Source organism: Octopus bimaculoides, chromosome 3 (assembly GCF_046866305.1).
Source record: "Octopus bimaculoides isolate indiv1 chromosome 3, ASM4686630v1, whole genome shotgun sequence".
Classification (NCBI taxonomy): Eukaryota; Metazoa; Mollusca; class Cephalopoda; order Octopoda; family Octopodidae; genus Octopus; species Octopus bimaculoides.
Genome location: NC_142930.1, coordinates 78,334,375 through 78,353,848, shown reverse-complemented (window position 1 = coordinate 78,353,848; position 19,474 = coordinate 78,334,375). Strand labels below are relative to the sequence as shown.

At 35.9% G+C, this 19,474-nt stretch overlaps 1 protein-coding gene across 29 annotated transcripts in view; it reads right to left on the bottom strand.

The window, feature by feature from the left end:
* Positions 1-19,474, bottom strand: part of LOC106874806 (F-box only protein 16) — a 333,993-nt gene that overhangs the window by 160,642 nt on the left and 153,877 nt on the right. The window lies entirely within an intron of this gene.

Here is a 19,474-nt window from a genome sequence, read left to right as displayed (position 1 = left end):
AGCCTTGTGAGTGGATCTGGTAGAAGGAAACTGGAAGAAGCCCATCATATATATGTATATATATATATGTGTGTGTGTGTGTGTGTGTGTGTGTGTGTGTGTGTGTGTGTGTGTGTATGTTTGTGTGTCTGTGTTTGTCCCCCACCAACATCACTTGACAACCGATGCTGGTGTGTTTATGTCCCCGTAACTTAGCGGTTCGGCAAAAGAGATTGATAGAATAAGTACTAGGCTTCCAAAGAATAGGTCCTGGGGTCAATTTGCTCGACTAAAGGCAGTGCTCCAGGATGGCCACAGTCAAATGACTGTAACAAGTAAAAGAGTAAGTCTCTCTAAAGGAGACTACGGCAGCAGTATTAATAGTAATCGCCAAGCCAACATGGCTGTCCCAAAAATAGGACGAATGCTGGCGTTGATTAGCTCCAAGAGGCCATTGCCTGTTTAGCATAATGGATGTCCACTTAGTGGTCATCCCCTCTCATGTGTATGCTATATATGTATCTATATGCATATATATCTATATGCATGTATATATATATATATATATATATATATATATATATATATATATATATACATATATATATATGAATATATGCATACATTATTTACATTTGACGGATATTCGTCCTCATCTTGTTTGTTGTTAACACAACGTTTCGGCTGATATACCCTCCAGCCTTCGTCAGGTGTCTTGGGGAAATTTCGAACCTGGGTTCTCATTCCTATCGATGTTACTATTATTATTATTATTATATTATTATTATTATTACTATTATTAATCAGGTCGCTGCCGTGAATCGAACTCGGAACCTTGGGGTTAGTAGCCCGTGCTCTTAACCACTACGCCATATGCCCGTGGGCAATTATGGGGTGAATTTTAAGGCTTATAAATCTATTATTTTTCTATCCTTCCTCAATACCGGTTCCCATATGCTATTCATATCTGCACTCGGTCTGCTTAGGAGGTTGTTGTGTCCTACCATATGTGCTGCTTCTTTTAGTTTTCGTATTTTCCAGTGTTGTTCCCTGTCTATTATTTTAACTTCATTCCACAGGGGGAGGTGGTTTCCATTTTTCCATACATGATCAGCTATACCCGATTTATCGATATCTCCTCGTGTCACAGCTTTGCGATGTTCTTCTACCTTTATTTTGAGGGGGCGACATGTTTCGCCTTTGTATAATCTACCACAGCTGCATGGGATGGAGTACACGCAGTTTTTGGTCATATTCTCTTCTGTTGGTGGTTTTACCCAAAGGAGATATTTGCGAAGTGTTGTATTGCTCTTGAATACTGCCCTGATGTCATATGGGCCGCATATCTTTTGTATCTTTTCGGAGAGGCCTTTCACATAGGGTAGACAGACTGTAGACAGTTTATTGGTTTCATCCTCTCTTTTCTTCATAATTGGAGTAGATAGTATGTTCTTGGGGTAGTTGTTTCTTAATAGATTGTTACTGAGCTTGATCATTTCCTTGTGGTGGGTATCACGATCGCTACTTATATTCTTTGCTCTGTGTTTTAGGCACTGAGCAATTCCTCTCTTTACACTGTATGGATGGTGGGAATTGAAGTTAAGGTATCGTCCAGTGAAGGTTGGCTTGCGATATACGAATGTCCTGAATCCATACTCGGTGCGTGTTATTAATACGTCCAGGAATGCCAGCTGATTGTTCTGTTCCTTTTCCATGGTGAACTGTATGGATGGATTTATTGAGTTCACATGATCTAGCAGCATTTGGACATCTTGCTGGTGGGGCCAGAGAATAAAGGTGTCATCAACGTATCGCAGCCATAGGGTTGGTTTTAGTGGTGTTGATCCTAAAGCCAAATTCTCGAAGTATTCCATGTATATATTGGCTATTATCGGTGATAATGACGAACCCATAGCTAAACCATCTTCCTGTCGATATATATCAGTGTCCATACTGAAATAGGTAGTTTCTACACAGAAAGTCAACATTTCCATCAAGTTTGTTATTGATATACTAGTGCGTTCTTTTAGATGGGTGTCTGTCACTAGTTTTTCTTGAATCACCGATAGTGCTTCACCAGTTGGAACTTTGGTGAATAGACTTATCACATCTAGACTCAACATCTGGTTGGATTCAATGGGGGTATCCTTGATCAATTCTGTGAAGTGGATGGAATTCTTCACGTATGATGTTGACTTTCCTGCTAATGGACTGATTATATCCACCAAGAAGCGGCTAAGTGGATGACATGCTGAACCTCTACAGCTCACTATAGGTCTTAGTGGAATACCTTCCTTGTGAATTTTTCGGAGTAGTCAGACTTGTTCATCACCACTGTAGCATTTCCCTTGTCCGCTGGGAGAACTATGATGGAATTGTCTCCTTGTAGCCTTTTGATAGCGAACTTTTCTTCCTTAGTGATGTTTGGTTTGGGAAGTTTCGCTTTCTCCAGTACCTGTCTCACCTTCCACCTTAGTTCATCTCCCTGACTACTCCGAAAAATTGGCAAGTCTTATAAGTGATGGTAGCTACAGTAGAGTAAAGAAAGACCTAACTCTGAAAACAGAGAGGAAGTTGTCACAGATCTTGATCAAGAACAAGGATCACTTCACACCAATGAAGTACAGACAGCTGACTCAACACTACAGTAAACTACCACACGTGTACGGTCTCCCTAAGATTCACCAGCAAGATGTCCAAATGCTGCTAGATCATGTGAACTCAATAAATCCATCCATACAGTTCACCATGGAAAAGGAACAGAACAATCAGCTGGCATTCCTGGACGTATTAATAACACGCACCGAGTATGGATTCAGGACATCCGTATATCGCAAGCCAACCTTCACTGGACGATACCTTAACTTCAATTCCAACCATCCATACAGTGTAAAGAGAGGAATTGCTCAGTGCCTAAAACACCGAGCAAAGAATATAAGTAGCGATCGTGATACCCACCACAAGGAAATGATCAAGCTCAGTAACAATCTATTAAGAAACAACTACCCCAAGAACATACTATCTACTCCAATTATGAAGAAAAGAGAGGATGAAACCAATAAACTGTCTACAGTCTGTCTACCCTATGTGAAAGGCCTCTCCGAAAAGATACAAAAGATATGCGGCCCATATGACATCAGGGCAGTATTCAAGAGCAATACAACACTTCGCAAATATCTCCTTTGGGTAAAACCACCAACAGAAGAGAATATGACCAAAAACTGCGTGTACTCCATCCCATGCAGCTGTGGTAGATTATACAAAGGCGAAACATGTCGCCCCCTCAAAATAAAGGTAGAAGAACATCGCAAAGCTGTGACACGAGGAGATATCGATAAATCGGGTATAGCTGATCATGTATGGAAAAATGGAAACCACCTCCCCCTGTGGGATGAAGTTAAAATAATAGACAGGGAACAACACTGGAAAATACGAAAACTAAAAGAAGCAGCACATATGCTAGGACACAACAACCTCCTAAGCAGACCGAGTGCAGATATGAATAGCATATGGGAACCGGTATTGAGGAAGGATAGAAAAATAATAGATTTATAAGCCTTAAAATTCACCCCATAATTGCCCACAGGCATATGGCGTAGTGGTTAAGAGCACGGGCTACTAACCCCAAGGTTCCGAGTTCGATTCACGGCAGCGACCTGATTAATAATAGTAATAATAATAATAATATAATAATAATAATAATAGTAACATCGATAGGAATGAGAACCCAGGTTCGATATTTCCCCAAGACACCTGACGAAGGCTGGAGGGTATATCAGCCGAAACGTTGTGTTAACAACAAACAAGATGAGGACGAATATCCGTCAAATGTAAATAATGTAAATAATTCCTCATCTCTTAAGTATAGAACTGTATTATCTATATGCATATATATATATATATATATATATATATATATATATATATATGAATATATTTATATACAAATATCTATATGCATATATATATATATTTACTTGGAGAATGGAGCAACAAATACAAGAAAAAGCATTTTCGTTGGACTAGATAGCCGTTGTTTTATTATGTGGAGCTTGTGAAATGAGTCAGTGTGGAGGTTTAGGTTATGTAATGAGTCATTTTGTATATTATGTCATAGTCACTTACGTACGTTTCGATCGAGCCAGTGGTTTGGCCGATCTCTTCAGAGTGTTGAAGGGTATATTCGAAGTTTGTGGTGTGTGAAATGTAGAAGTAATTATTGGGTGTAATATATGTGGTGGTGTGATAGTGGTGGCAGGTAAATAGAGCCTTACGTTTTAGTTGGTCTTCTTGTAAGGGGATATAGGGTGGGTGCTATTTAAGAACATTGTTCCAGTTTTAGTCAAGTGCATCTCCACGTGATGTTTGTGATTGCTGGATGCGCTGTGTTTTTATAGCACCGGCGGTGTTAGTACAGGGAAGCAACCCTAAATTTAGGTGAAAAGGGGGCTAACTTTTGTCTTATTCATATCTACTTAGAAGTAAAGCTATTTTATGCATATTTAGTTTTGCTTAGGAGGTGTAATGTATTATATATTTAATTATACTTAGAGAATGAGTATTTAGTAGCATGAAGACAGATTAGACTAGATTCATATCTCCTGTTTAATAATTCGTTCTTAGCTGTTAGGATTTCGAGGCATTCTGTTACACAGAGATTGCACCGTCTGTTAGTTGGGTTATAGGAATTAGCTACTTTTAGTATGTGCCACTTTAGTTTATATTCTATCTTATTGTCGTTTAGTTCCCAGATATACCTACTAAGCCCTGTAGAATTTGCCTTATTTCTGTTTTTAAAGCTCGCTATGTGCTCATTATATCTTAAACATATTTGGTTACTCGTTGCCCCAATGTAAGAATTAGTGTGGCTATTTGTTTGTACATCACATTGGTAAACTATATTATCTGTCTTGCACCTATTGGAGAAATTGCATTTGTTCCTATCTCTACAGCTACATAGGTTATGAGGGGTGTCTATGTATGTGTGTTGTTGTGTGGCACTATTGTTTTTTCGGTGTGCATCCCTCCTAGTAAGGGGTGTTGGCCTAGGGTTGGATTTATTCCTATTGTTTAGAGGGTTGTTGATTTGTTTGTTCATGGTGTTTCTAGCTGTATAGAATGCGTCTAATTTCTTATTATTAAAAGATGCTATTATGGTAGCTAAGTTACATGTTAGGCTGTGGCCTATTCTTATTTTGTTCTTAAATATTTCTGTGTATTTATTTGTATATTTGGGTTTATTTTTAATATGTGTCTTTTCATTATTTTCCCTGCTAGTATTGTTAGGTTTTAGTGGGCCTGATATATGGTTCCTTTTAGTCTTCTGGGTTTCCCTGTAATTTAAGCTAAACTTATCGTTGTATTGCTTAATTTTGGTTCTGTTCAGGTGGTTATTGTATTTCTGCTTCGTCTCGTTGTTAGCCTTAATCGTCCTTTTAATATTATTGGTATTTGTGTTTATATTGTTGTTGGTATTTTTGGTGTTATGTGGTTTGGTATTGGGACGTTTTGTATTCCTATTACATGTGTTATGCCTATCTTTGTCATTCATATCGTTAGTGTGGTTTCCATCGGTGTTGGGTGCGTCAGTAGTGTGCGTGTTTCTAACATTTGGGTTCCTTATAGATGGGTCTTTTTTATGGTTATTGGAATCGATGAATTTAATTTTATGGTTAAATCCTGCCTTATGTAGTGCGGTATTGTAGGTTTCCTTATGCTTATTAAAGATAGCTTGGTTAGAGGAGAGGCGTGATATCCTATTGCTTATACTATGTGCTAAGCCCCTCTTGAGGAATAGTGGGTGGTTGCTGGATGCGTTTATGTATTTTAGGTTAGTATTAGGCTTTATGTATGGTTCATGTAGTCCTGTGGCTAGGTTGCAATTGGCGTCTAGGTAGTTTATGGATGTGTGATCGTTTTCTATAGAAATGGCTAGTCCAAATCTATTGAAAAATTTATGCAAGTTTTTCTTGATGAGCTCTAGTTTCCTATTCGAGGGATTTTTAATTACAAATAGTGCATCGTCCCTGTATAATCCCCCTTCCAGGTCTGGGAATTCCTCCTGTATGTAGGAGAGCAGATAAATTCCTACTAAGTCACTTATCTGAGCTGAGTCCGGGGCTCCCATGGTGATATCGAAGGAGTTAGGGGAGTCTTTACGGACCCAGAGCTTGTTATCGAACCTTATAATAGATTTTCTAGCTTCGAGTATTACATTAATTTCTTTCTTAGTTAATTGTGAATTATTTTTGGCATATATTAGGGCACTATTTAATATTGTGGGGTTAATTGAGGAGTAGTAGTCTACTATATCTATCTGTATGAATTTGTATTTACTAGTATTTTGTATTTTGGAGAACCAGTTAAGGGCTTCATATGTGTTAGACCATAATTCAAGGGATAGTCTACTTTTTAGCGTAGGGATGTACTTATCAAGTATTAGTTTACTTAATTTGCATAGGTCTGATCTATTAGGGCATATTAAGGCTCTATTTACCTACCACCACTATCACACCACCACATATATTACACCCAATAATTACTTCTCCTACATTTCGCACACCACAAACTTCGAATATACCCTTCAACACTCTGAAGAGATCGGCCAAACCACTGGCTCGATCGAAACGTATGTAAGTGACTATGACATAATATACAAAATGACTCATTACATAACCTAAACCTCCACACTGACTCATTTCACAAGCTCCACATAATAAAACAACGGCTATCTAGTCCAACGAAAATGCTTTTTCTTGTATTTGTTGCTCCATTCTCCAAGTAAATACATAAACTACGGTTTAAGCAATAAATTACCTGCCTCTGGACGCCCTCTTCCCAAGACGGTACCCATACAGGTGACCCCCAGGAGTGCCTCCGGATTTAAACATCCCCTGGTTGCTTGGATGCTTCAGACTACCCCTGAAGGATCAAGGCAAATCTACCACTTACCTATATATATATATATATATATATATATATATATATATATATACAATGGGGAGAAATAAATATTTGTACATGCCAAAATGTTTTATTTATTTAAGCTCTAATGAAAATGATAATTCCTATTGGGTAAAAATGAATGGGAATGAGCTATTTGATTGGGTAATGGGGAGCTATGATGGTGTAGAGACAGCTGACTTTGTAGGCCACTATATTCTAAATATCCTTAGAAAAGAAATAAAAGGAATCAACATAGGTCTATATAGGGACAATGGCCTGGGAATGGTACACAATAAAAACAGATATGATATGGATACAATACGAAAAATATTATGCAAAATATTTAGCCAATTATGTCTAAGAACCACAATTAGTACTGACCTTAAAGAAGTAAATTTTCTAGATATTATCATGAACCATAGCACAGGTAAATTTAAACCCTACCACAAATCAAATGAGGAAGCCTTGTACATAAATGTAGGCTCCAACCACCCACCAGAAATCATTAAACAACTAGTTAATAACATTAGCAGACACGTCTCTAATTTTTCTACTGATAAAGACACTTTTAAAAAGGCCGCCTCATTCTATAATGTTGCATTAGAAAGGTTCAACTTCAAGAATAGCATAAACTATGTTGAACCAAATGCAGGATAGACCAATAAGATGCAGACAGAGGAAAATATCATGGTTTAACCCACCTTATAGCATAAATGTAGTCACTAGCATAGCTAGAGAATTCTTAAAATTAATAGACAATGACTGCCCACATTCATACAAAACCTCAAACACCATTAAAGTTAGCTATAGTTGTCTCGCCAATATATGGTCAATAATACTCAAACAATAAAAATAAACACACCAGGAATACCTCCAAAAGACACTGTCCTCTAAATAATAACCCTCTGGAAAAAGAACTTATATACAAGGTCAAAATCATGGATCCCAATGAAGTAACAAAGAAGTATATTGGAATGAATGACAGGAAACTCATTCAAGAAAAGATACATGCAACACCTGGCATCATTCAGGGACAAAAGTAAAAGACATATGACATCACTGTCCAATATGATATGGACATTGAAACACAGAAGAGTAAGCAACCTCCAAATAACACCATTGCTAAAACCAGAAAATACAGGGGTAGGGTACCAAATGTGAGCTCTGTATCCCTGAAAAGCTAAATATCATCCAGCCAACAAATATGATCTTAAATATTAGGGATGAAACCGATCATACACAAGCAATATTTTACACTCCAACATTTCAAAGAGGAACCACCACCTACTCTACAAACCCCACCAGGATAGTTTCTTTCCCTGAATGTGAACATTAAATATATACAACAAACAAACTCCACACATAGAAGATACGTGCCCTTTGACGAACTTCCTCAGCACACAAACATACAAACATCACATATACCCAGCATATAATAAAATATAATGTAATATATTATATAATATAATGCAAACAAATTCACCATTGAACACGGTCTTTTTCCCCCACAAAAGTCAAATCCAAGGGAGATAATCATCCAAAAGAGTAGTGTCCCTTGATTTCTTTATGAGACTCTTTTGTGAATTCCTGAGATCTTTCGTGTTTTCATCCAAAATGGAGATGAACATCATCCCTCCATGTGATTGGCTTGAAAAATTGATAAGATATTAAAATATTTTTCTCAACTTGAAACCAATGTTAGCCTTATACACATACGTATATATACACATACGTAAATATCAAACAATAAGAATGAGTGCTCAGTACTGCATTGGTGGATAAAATTTCTTTATTATATATATATATATATATATATATGAAATTTATTAATAAGGGTAGAAATTGATATTAATCAATTAAAACCAGTGGTCTAGCATATTAAAAAAAATCTGAAGAATAAAATTATATTACATACAAAAATAAGGGGAAGGACCAGCAAAAGTGGACTCCTATATGCTAGAAATAGATGCTGAATCATCTAACCACGAAAAAATATGTTCTCAGTAAAAGTTTAGCGACACAACAGACTGTAAAAGGGCAAGACAAATGAAAAAATACTAAATAAAAAAAAAACGATTAACCCACGTACCATGGTTTTACCTGTTAAAATTTACTTTTGCTGGTCATTCCCCTTATTTTTGTATGTAATATAATCTTAATCTTCGGATTTTTTTTAATATGCTAGACCACTGGTTTTAATTGATTAATATCAATTTCTACCCTTATTAATAAATTTCAAATAATTAAGTTCTCAAACCGGTAAATTAGCTGCAAAAATTTATTAACTGCAGAGTTATTTCCGGACTTAGCACACCAGATTGAAGACATTTGAAGGGATACACTGAATGTAATTTGTAGAATCTACACGTGCTCCCTTTCGGGTGGACGTCTTATGTCTAGTTCTGGAAATTATATTTTTAAATCGACAGACTACGCTGATGATCCTGCAGATATTTACTTATGTAAATTTTAACAGGTGAAACCATGGTACGTCGGTTAATCGTTTTTTTATTTCGTATTTTTTTATTTGTCTTGCCCTTTTACAGTCTGTTGTGTCGCTAATTTTTTACTGAGAACATTTTTTCGTGGTTAGATGATTCGGCATCTATTTCTAGCATAGAGGAGTCCACTTTTGCTGGTTATTCCTCTTATTTTTGTATGTTATATATATATATATATATATATATATATATCAGGTTACTAGCATAACAGCATCATAGGCAACTTTTACAAGGGCTTGATAGAGAGGTAATTACAGAGGTATCAAATTGCTGGTCCAAGCCATGAAAATCATGGAAAAAAGTTGTAGCTCAATTGATGTGAGAGAAAATTATTCTAGTCTTGTACCACGAAGAAGTACTACTGATGGTGAGATAACTGCTGGCTAAGTGTCAATTGCTGTCTCTTGCATTCGTTAACAAAGAGAAAACCTTCAATAGTGTCTCTTGCTTGGACACTGAGGAAGATAGGAGTAAATGAAGTACTTGTGAGAGCAATGCAGAACAAGGCAGAGGAGTTATCAGCAAGATAAGAATTAGTAACAAGCACTATGATGAATTTACAGTGCAGGTGGGCATCCACCAGGAATCAGTGATCATATCCACTTCTAATCTGCCATAGTTCTTCTGGCCATAACAGAGGAGTTTAAAGCTGTGTGCCTTTGGGAACTCCTATATTCTGATGAGCTTATTTTTATAACTGAATCTGTACTAGGATTAGAGAGGAAATTTCAGGCATGGAAGCAAAACCTGGAATCAAAGGGTCTCAAGGTTAACTTAGCAAACTTAGGAAGACAAGACCCTGCACCATCAGGGAAATGGCCTAACTTGATTTGTAGATATTCAGTTCAGTATACTCAGTATAAATTATGGACACATAAGTGGTGCAGCGGAATCACAGGAGATTAACAACAAAAGCAGACTTTGTATGTGGCAGATGCATTGGAGTAATAAGCTCTAAGAGCATATAAGAATAGATACTCGGAAATGTGCAGAAGGATTCCTAGAAGTAGTAGATAGTTTCTGTTATCTAGGTAACCTAATTAGCAATGGTGGAAAATGTTCTGAAAGTAGAGTAGCCAGAGAAAGAACAGGGTAGAAAAGTTTAGAGATCTATTACCTCTGTTGACAAGAAAACATTTCCCTTTCAGAGTGAAAGGCAGACTACAATGCTTGTGTAGGCACTGCAATGGTACATAGTAGTGAGACATGGGGCTCTGAATGTGAAAGACCTGCTAAGACTAGAAAGAAATGAAGCAAGCATGCTCCAGTGTATATGCAATATCAGTGTGCATGATCAAGTACAAGTATATTGAAAGAAAAGCTGGGCATAAGAAAAATCAGATGTAGTGTACAAGAAAGAAGACTGCATTAGTTTGGGCAAGTGATTCATATGATTAAGGATAGTTGTATAAAGAAGTGTTAATCACTCACATTAGATGAAACCTGTGAAAGAGAAAAACCTAGAAAGATGTGGAATGAGGTGGTGAAGGGTGATCTCTGGATGCTGGAACTCATGACAGTGATGAAAAGCAAAGTAAAGTTTCTAGATATTAACATGAACCATAGCATAAGTAAATTTAAACCCTGCCACAAATCAAATGAGGAAGCCTTGTACATAAATGTAGGCTCCAGCCACCCACCAAGTCTTATAAATAGATGAACCAGTAGACAGTTGAAGTCAAACTGTGAGGGTGTTAGTCTCATTGATTTGGCATTGGAGTATTGGATTATTGTGTGAACGGTTATGCATACAACTTTGTCCCTGCCAAGTCTATTACACTTTCTTCTTACTCTTCTTCCACCACCCAGACAATTGGGTCCTACACCTGAACCACTTTCTGCTGACACCTATTTCTCATTATTACCATCAATGACCTTACCACTGTTGTTGGTATCCTTGTCATACACTTTCTTCACTCACAATCTTTAACCCCACAACTCATCACTTTTGTCACTCACCTATCTATTGTTACTGTAAGCCATGAAAGCATAATCTGTTACTATTTATCATATCATATCACTATTGCTGTACTGTTAGTCACTACTCCATCTGTGCTCCTCCCAAACAGTATCCATTCTTCATTCATATCTACCCTCACCCCTGTTAATGATTCACTACATTCATGCCCTCTATATATTTAACCACCTTCACCAGATATTTTTATCCATCTCCCACTATCTTTCCACAATTTTGCAACCTTATACCCACCACCCTCCCTGATTTTTTTGTATCTACACTCTCTCTTATACATGAATCTTTTCTGTTTGGCTGCCAATTTTCAGTCTCTTCAATTTCTGTTTGAATTGATTTCATATTCGGTGTAATGATATAGTTTTATATGCTAATCAATGCTTTGAAATTCATTTTCACCATAAATCAATAGATAAAGAGTTAATAGCTTTTAAAGTTTGTAAATTTTGGGTAATTTTAGCCAATCATAAGCTACAGACACATTCATACCTGTTTCCATAGTAACAAGCCAAGCATGTCTGTGAGAAAGCATGTGTTCACAAATATATGCTATTCATTGAGGTGGTGGTGAGATATACTAAAAATAACAGCTAAATAGACCTTAAATCATGCACCCCAAATTTTTGGCTTTGGTTTTTGCATAATTGTATGAATTCCCATGTGTAGAATACAAATTTGCAAAAAATTTTCTGAAAATTCTAAAATATAAAAAATTCACGAGGCATTATATGGCATGCATAAAGCAGAATTCTGCCAGTATTTCATTCGTTTACAGTTGATATGTGCTGTTATGCACAAAATGACAGCTTCCAAATCCCATTTTCTGACTGGGTGAAAATGATCAAACTTTAAACTTCTATAACTTTTTTTTTTTTAATTTTCTGGAAAAAAATGAAATATCTCCTGAGATTCAGCTTGGAAAACTACATTAATGTATCAAATTTTAAATTTTCAAAAATTGGCAGCCAAACTGAAAAGATCCCAATACATTGCTTGGATATGTTACTATGACAGTATATTCTAGCATCTTGCCATCACTGTATTTACCGCTGTTTGAGCTACACTCAAGCCTCCATCATCTAAACTTATAAACTCTTTCCAAAAGAGTAAACCTGTTCCTGCTCCCTTATCATACTTTAACCCCTCAACACATTGCTAAAAATGATCACCCTATCTCTTCTCTCCCCTCTCAGTTAACAGAGGCCCTTCAGTCTTGCAAGTTATAAGGTAACCTCATTAGTGTAGGCACCATGAAAAAAGCATCCAGTACACTTTGTAAATTAGTTGGTACTTGGAAGGGCATTCACCTTAGAACCATGTCAGACTGGGACACTGGAGAAAATGCAGTCCTCTGACCACTGATCTATTGAATCCTGTTAAAACTTCCAGCCCATGCCTGCATGGAAAGTGAACATGAAAGGATGATGATGATGATGATTATATAAAGTCATCGTTTAACATTCATGTTCCATGTTAGCATGGGTTGGATGGTTTGACAACAGGTCTGAGGACTGCACCATGCTCCAAAGTCTATTTTGGCATGGTTTCTACAGCTAGATGCCCTTCTTAACACCAACCATTTTACAGCATGCATTTGGTGCTTTTTTCTGTCAGGTCATCATGCAATCTGCAAGACTACATTCCCTTTCAAATGAGTGGAGATACAGTAAAGAGGGAGGCAGCTTGATGCTACAGGATGAAGCATTCAAGTTATTGTGGAGTGAACTGACACCCCCGCATGTGATTGCCAGTGGACTGGATAAGTCTTATAAATAGACGAACCAGTAGACAGTTGAAGTCGAACTGTGTTTGTTTTAGTCTCATTGATTCGGCATTGGAGTATTGGATTGTTATTGTGTGAATGGTTATAAGATAACCAGCTCTTGTTACTTTGCTTATTATTATACAGTTATATTTGGTACTGTGATTATTGTTACACACACATATACATCATATATCGCCACTAATGATATAACAGTTGGAAACAAGAAGTGTTCAAGACTCACTCAAATTATTGTGAATTGTTTATTTTTTGCTTATGAGGACAAAAATTCATCTTGTCATTTACCATGGAAGAACTATTATCAACACAAGGTCTTACAGGTTCTCCTCAAGGAAATGAAAAATGCTACAAATGCATTTACACCAGATTTGTTGGCAAACTCCATAGACAAATTTAGATATAATCTGGATGAAGGCATCACATTTGCTGCTTATTATAGTCAATTTGAGGAAATATTCAAGAACAAATGTTCAGATGGGAAACTAGACCAGAAGACTAGACATTTGCTAATAAAATTAGCACTAGGAGAAAATGAAAAGTACATTAATTATATACTACCTCAAAAACCTGGAGAATTATGATTTGAAAACACAATCAGCACACTATCAAAAATTTTTAGTGAAAAAAGATTTTTGTTCAACACGAGGTGGTCCTGTTTATATTAAACCAGTAGACAGTTGAAGTCGAACTGTGAGGGTATTAGTCTCATTGATTTGGCATTGGAGTATTGACTGTCCGTTCAAAAAACTTAAATGTTTTGGATGTGGTTTCAAGGTTGCAAAAGTTCTCATTGTTGCACAAAAATAAGGAAAGAATTCAAAGATGATGCCTACACAAAACATAATAAAAATGTATACAGTGTATCTGAAAATGATAAGGATAACGAAATACATAAGAAGCTTGCAAACATAGAAATAAATGGAACAAATGTCAGATTACAGCTTGATACTGGGAGCAATATAACTATATTAAATGACAAAACATGGAGTATGTTAGCTAAACCAGTACTAAGTAAAACTACAAAAGTTGCGAGAGGTGTTTTGGGAAGAAAATTATTGTTTAGAGGTGAATTCAATTGCAATGTGACTTTCCAAGGTAGAACAATAAAAGCAAAGGCATATGTGCTAAATAATATCAATAACCTATTTGGAACAATTTGAATGCAGAAACCTGATCTCTAGGATTTACCCATTAAGCACTGTAGCAAAAATGTAATAGGTACAGGCACAAGTTCTAACACCGGCTTGGATAAATTGCAAAAAGAATTAATTAAAGAAAGCATTCCCAGACATTTTCAGATGAACTAGGTGCATATTTGAAAACAAAAGCATAATTTGAGATGAAAGAGAATGCAGTACCAATTTTTAAACCAAAAAGAAATGTCCCATACACAACATTAGAACAGATAAAGTGTTAGAGACTAGAAAAAATTGTAATTATCCAAATTGTGGAATATTCTCAATGGGCATCACCAACTGTACACTAAGAAAAAGAATAATAAAATCAGAGTGTGTGCTGATTTTTCCACTAGGTTCAATGAATGTCTTAAAATGTTCAACTATCCACTACCTACTCCAGATGACATATTTGCAAAATTAAATGGTGGCAAGATATTTTCTAAATTGGATCTCTCTGATGCACATCTACGAATTAAAGTAGACAATGAATGCTTTAAATACCTAACAATTAACACACATAAAGGGCTGTATAAATACAACAGGTTACTATTTGGCATAAAAGTCGCACCAGTGATCTTCCAACAGACTATGGACGCAATATTAGTGGACTGTGAACTCACAATTGCATATCTCAATGACATATTGATTAAGAGTGAATCAAGAAGTTTGCATGTACAACATATGAAAAAGGTATTTAAAAAACTAAGTGAATATGGGTTCAAACTGAGTGCAGATAAGTGTGATTTTTTTTTGTCTAAAATTAGATATTTGGGGCAAATCATAAATAGAAAGGGTTGGTGTCCAGATCCTACCAGGGTATCAGAAATCAGAAATATGCCCCCACCAAAGAATGTGGTGACATTACAAGTGTTTTTGAGTATGGTGAATTATTACCAAATTTACATCCCTAACATTCATAACTTGCATGCTAAAGAAAGGAATGAAATGGAATTGGATGCAAAAATGCCAAGAAACCTTAAAACAGTTAAAAGATATACTAAATTCCAAGCTATCTTTAGCACATTATGATCCAAAAAAGGAAGTTATAGTAGCTCCAGATGCCAGTGACTATGTCATTGGAGTGGTAATTTTGCATAAGTATGAAGATGGTAATACAAAACCCGTAGTACATGTATCACGTACACTATAGTCTGCTGAGAGGAATTATAGCTAGATTGAGAAAGAAGCTTTGGCAATGATTTAAGTTGTAAAAACGTTCCATAAATTCATCCATGGCAACAGGTTTTGTCTGTAAACTGACCATTGTCTCTTATTGACTATATTTGGCTCTAAGGAGGACATCCCAGCACATACTGCCAATAGCTTGCAAAGATGGGGAACCATTTTGTTGATCTACAATTTCAAAATGGAATACCTCTCCTCAAAAAAGTTAAGCCACACAGACACTTTATCTAGGTTAACATCTAAAAATATTGAATTGTTTGAAGAAAGTGTAACTACATTGTTAAGAGCTGAAACAGAGATAAAAAGCATTTTGTGTAATGTGATTAATGAATTTCCTTAGAGGAAATTAAGGCCAAAGTACCAAAAGATGACAAAACAACTAAAATGAAAGTCACTTTTAAAAAAAAAGTAAATACATGCTGGCCTGAAAATTTTAATTCAAACTCATATTCTGTATGCAACAACATTCTAATGTATGCACAGAGGATTGTAGTACCATTTACACTGTAAAAGAATTCTGAAAGATTTTCAGGTTGGACATCAAAGAATGTTGTGCATAAAAGCACTTATGAGAAGTTATGTGTATTGGCCGAAGATGGATAAAGATATCGAAAATCTTGTAAGATTTTACAGAGGCTGTGCTCAGACAACAAAATCACCTACTATAAGATACCAAAGTGGCCAAAGACTGAGACACCATGGTCCAGGCTTCACATTGACTTTGCAGGCCCACTATATGGAAACTATTATCTAATAGTAGTGGATAGCTATGCAAAATGGCCAGAAGTATGTAAATGTAGACATCCTACATCCTCTGCAATAATTGATTTCCTTCATAAGGTATTTGCTCAATATAATATACTGGATACCATTGTGTCCGATAAGGGAACAAACTTTACAGGATCTCAATTCAGAGATTTCTGCCAGATGTCCCAAATTGGTCATATAACCACGCCACCGTATCATCCACAGTCAAATGGTCAGGTGGAATGGTTCATGGGTATGTTCAAGAGGGTATTAAGAAAAGTGAACAAAGGAAGGATTGATGACCTGGCATTAATAAAATTTCTAAGTGTATATAGAGTTAACCCAAATGCACCGTCAGGTAGATCCCCAGCCAAACTAATGTTTGCGAGAAAGATTACATCCACATTCGACAAACTGCTGTCAAGCAGGGAAAAAAAGAACTTGGAATAACAATGACAAAAGCACTATGGTGAAAAAGTGCTTTTTGAAACATACAGATATAGGAAACAATCATGGGAGGATGGTATTATTTGTAAGAGAATTGGAAAAATTATCTATATGGTAAAAAAGGCAAAAGGACAAGGGTTCAATTTCAAGACATGCAAACCAGTTGAGAAAAAGATACACTATGTTTGAAGTGCCAAAAGCAGATAAAACTGACACACCTGTTTGGAGTAGTACTAGACATTTCCAGAGCTTTAATGGTTGACCTGAAGAGGAAAGAGTATTGAACTCCATTTGGACTTAATTCTTTTAAAAGGGAAGATGTGGGGTAGGAATAAAAAAATATAAATAAATAGATGTGTACACCCACACTCTCCTAGAAGTGTATAGTTTAAAAGATGAGATGTTGTGGAGTGAACTGACACCCCACACGTGACTGTCAGTGAACTGGATGAGTTTTATGAATAGATGAACCAGTAGACAGTTGAGATCAAACTGAGGGTACTAGTCTTGTTATTGATTCTGCATTAGAGTATTGGATTTTTATTGTGTGAACTGTTATAATAAGATAACCAATTCTCGTTACTTTGCTTATTCTCGTTACTTTGCTACTGTGATATATTGTTACACATGCATACATCATATATCATCACTGACTAACATAACACAACTGAAAAGAAGAAGCCAGAACTTGTAGAGGAGATTCAGAGCTGATCTCAAAACAGAAGAGAAGATAGAAGTCAAGGCATAACAGGAAAGATATATACATATATTTTCATTTTAAGACAAAATATTGTACAATCCATAGAAAAAAATCTTAATTGGTCTCCAAATGAAATTATAGTAGTTACTGATAGATGAATTTCTTATTAGGCTTTACTTTGATAACAACAATAATGCTGATGAGATTACCACCATTGTTATCATCATCATCATCATCATCATCATCATTTAAGTCTTTTAGAATAGTGTCAGAAATTATTCCCCAGATGTGCATATTTTAAGTATCAAAGATTGCAATTCTGCAAAAAAAAGTGGAGAAGGGATTTGTTTGCATCCCACATAATTTTTTTTTTGTTTTTTTAATTAAAAATGTTTGTTTTTTTCATTTTGGAAACCTTTCCAGTTTTATGTTTTAAATATCTGAGATTATGATTCTCCACAAATATCACTTTTTGAAATCTATATGCTAATGTTTGTTACATTAAATTTTAACATTTTTTCCAATTTACATGTGTACTATTACAAAATGGATGTTTCCCAAGTGTATACAAGGGAGCTTGAATATTAGGCAGCCAAATGGAAGGAATGACAACTGAATCAGAGAATAATAGGTCCAAAACACTGAGCCAAATGTCTGGATATGAACTTAAAGATAAAATGTATCTCATTCTATCAAGCAAAAAAGACTGACTAAGATCTTCCAAGCAGAGAAGAATTGGTTTGCAGTTCAGTCTCCAAAGCTAAGACACAGAAGATGAGTTATTTTTTAACCACCACTGCATCATTTCATTACATCACCTAGCTGTTTCAATACTGCACTAATTGAATTGTTTTAGGACAATCAACAATGTAAATTGAAAAGCTGAGTTATTTACAAGCAACGCTGATCTGTTTCATTAAATCACTACAGTTTTGTTATGACAACAACTACTGAGTTATGTCACTTAAACCATCACTGAAGCATGTCATTTCAAGGACTTTTGAGATCTCATTACACCCACAACTTATTTGTGTTATTACACCTATTGCCTAATTGTGTCATTACAACTACCTCTTAATTGTTTCAATGCACCCAGCTCTGAGCTTTGTCACTAGAATCACTGATCTGTGTCATTACAACTATGGCTTAGGTGCTTCACTGCAATGCCACTGGCTGACATAATAGTGAGCATTGAAATATCAATGCATCCACAACTGAGCTGCTTCATTACAACCAATGCACTTTCATGTTACACTGTTCTATTAATTGGGTGTTGGCGTTAGGAAGGGCATCCTGGATTTGGAAGGGCATCCAGCTGTAGAAACTTTGCCAAATTAGATTGGAGCCTGGTGTTGCCATCCGGTTTCACCAGTCCTCAGTCAAATCGTCCAACCCATGCTAGCATGGAAAGCGGACATTAAACGATGATGATGATGATGATGATGATGATCTATTTTTTTATATAAATGCTTAAGTTATTAATTTAACTGTTTCTCTTCCATGTTTAAATATTTTATGAATGCTGGTCGTTTTTAAAAATTAAGGACTTGTTGGATAATGTCGTGATATATATACAGAAAAATGAGATACTATATATATATCACATAAATTATGATAATATCCAGAAAGATCAAATAATATATGTATTACATAGAAAAGAAGAAAATTGCGTAGAGGGTAGTGTTTCCACAAGTAGTAACAACAATGGTGAATGGTAGAAGTGATGACAAACAATGACAGCAACAATGTATCAGTGAGCAATGAATTTAACACCTCAGCAACTTGTCGGTCTCTTATTTGTGGTACTTCCATGCAAGCGGGACAAGAATGTTGAGTGCTTTGTCTAATAACACAAAACAATGTATATCAGTAAAAGTAGTCAATGTTTTGTATCTATGGGTATTATCATTGCTATTACCACTGTCTCTCCACCTGCTACTACTATGACTTTTGCTTCTCTGAACATATTTATCTTGCTAACTTGATTGAGATACTGCACTATATACTTTACCCAATCCTACTGCCTCCAAACTGCAA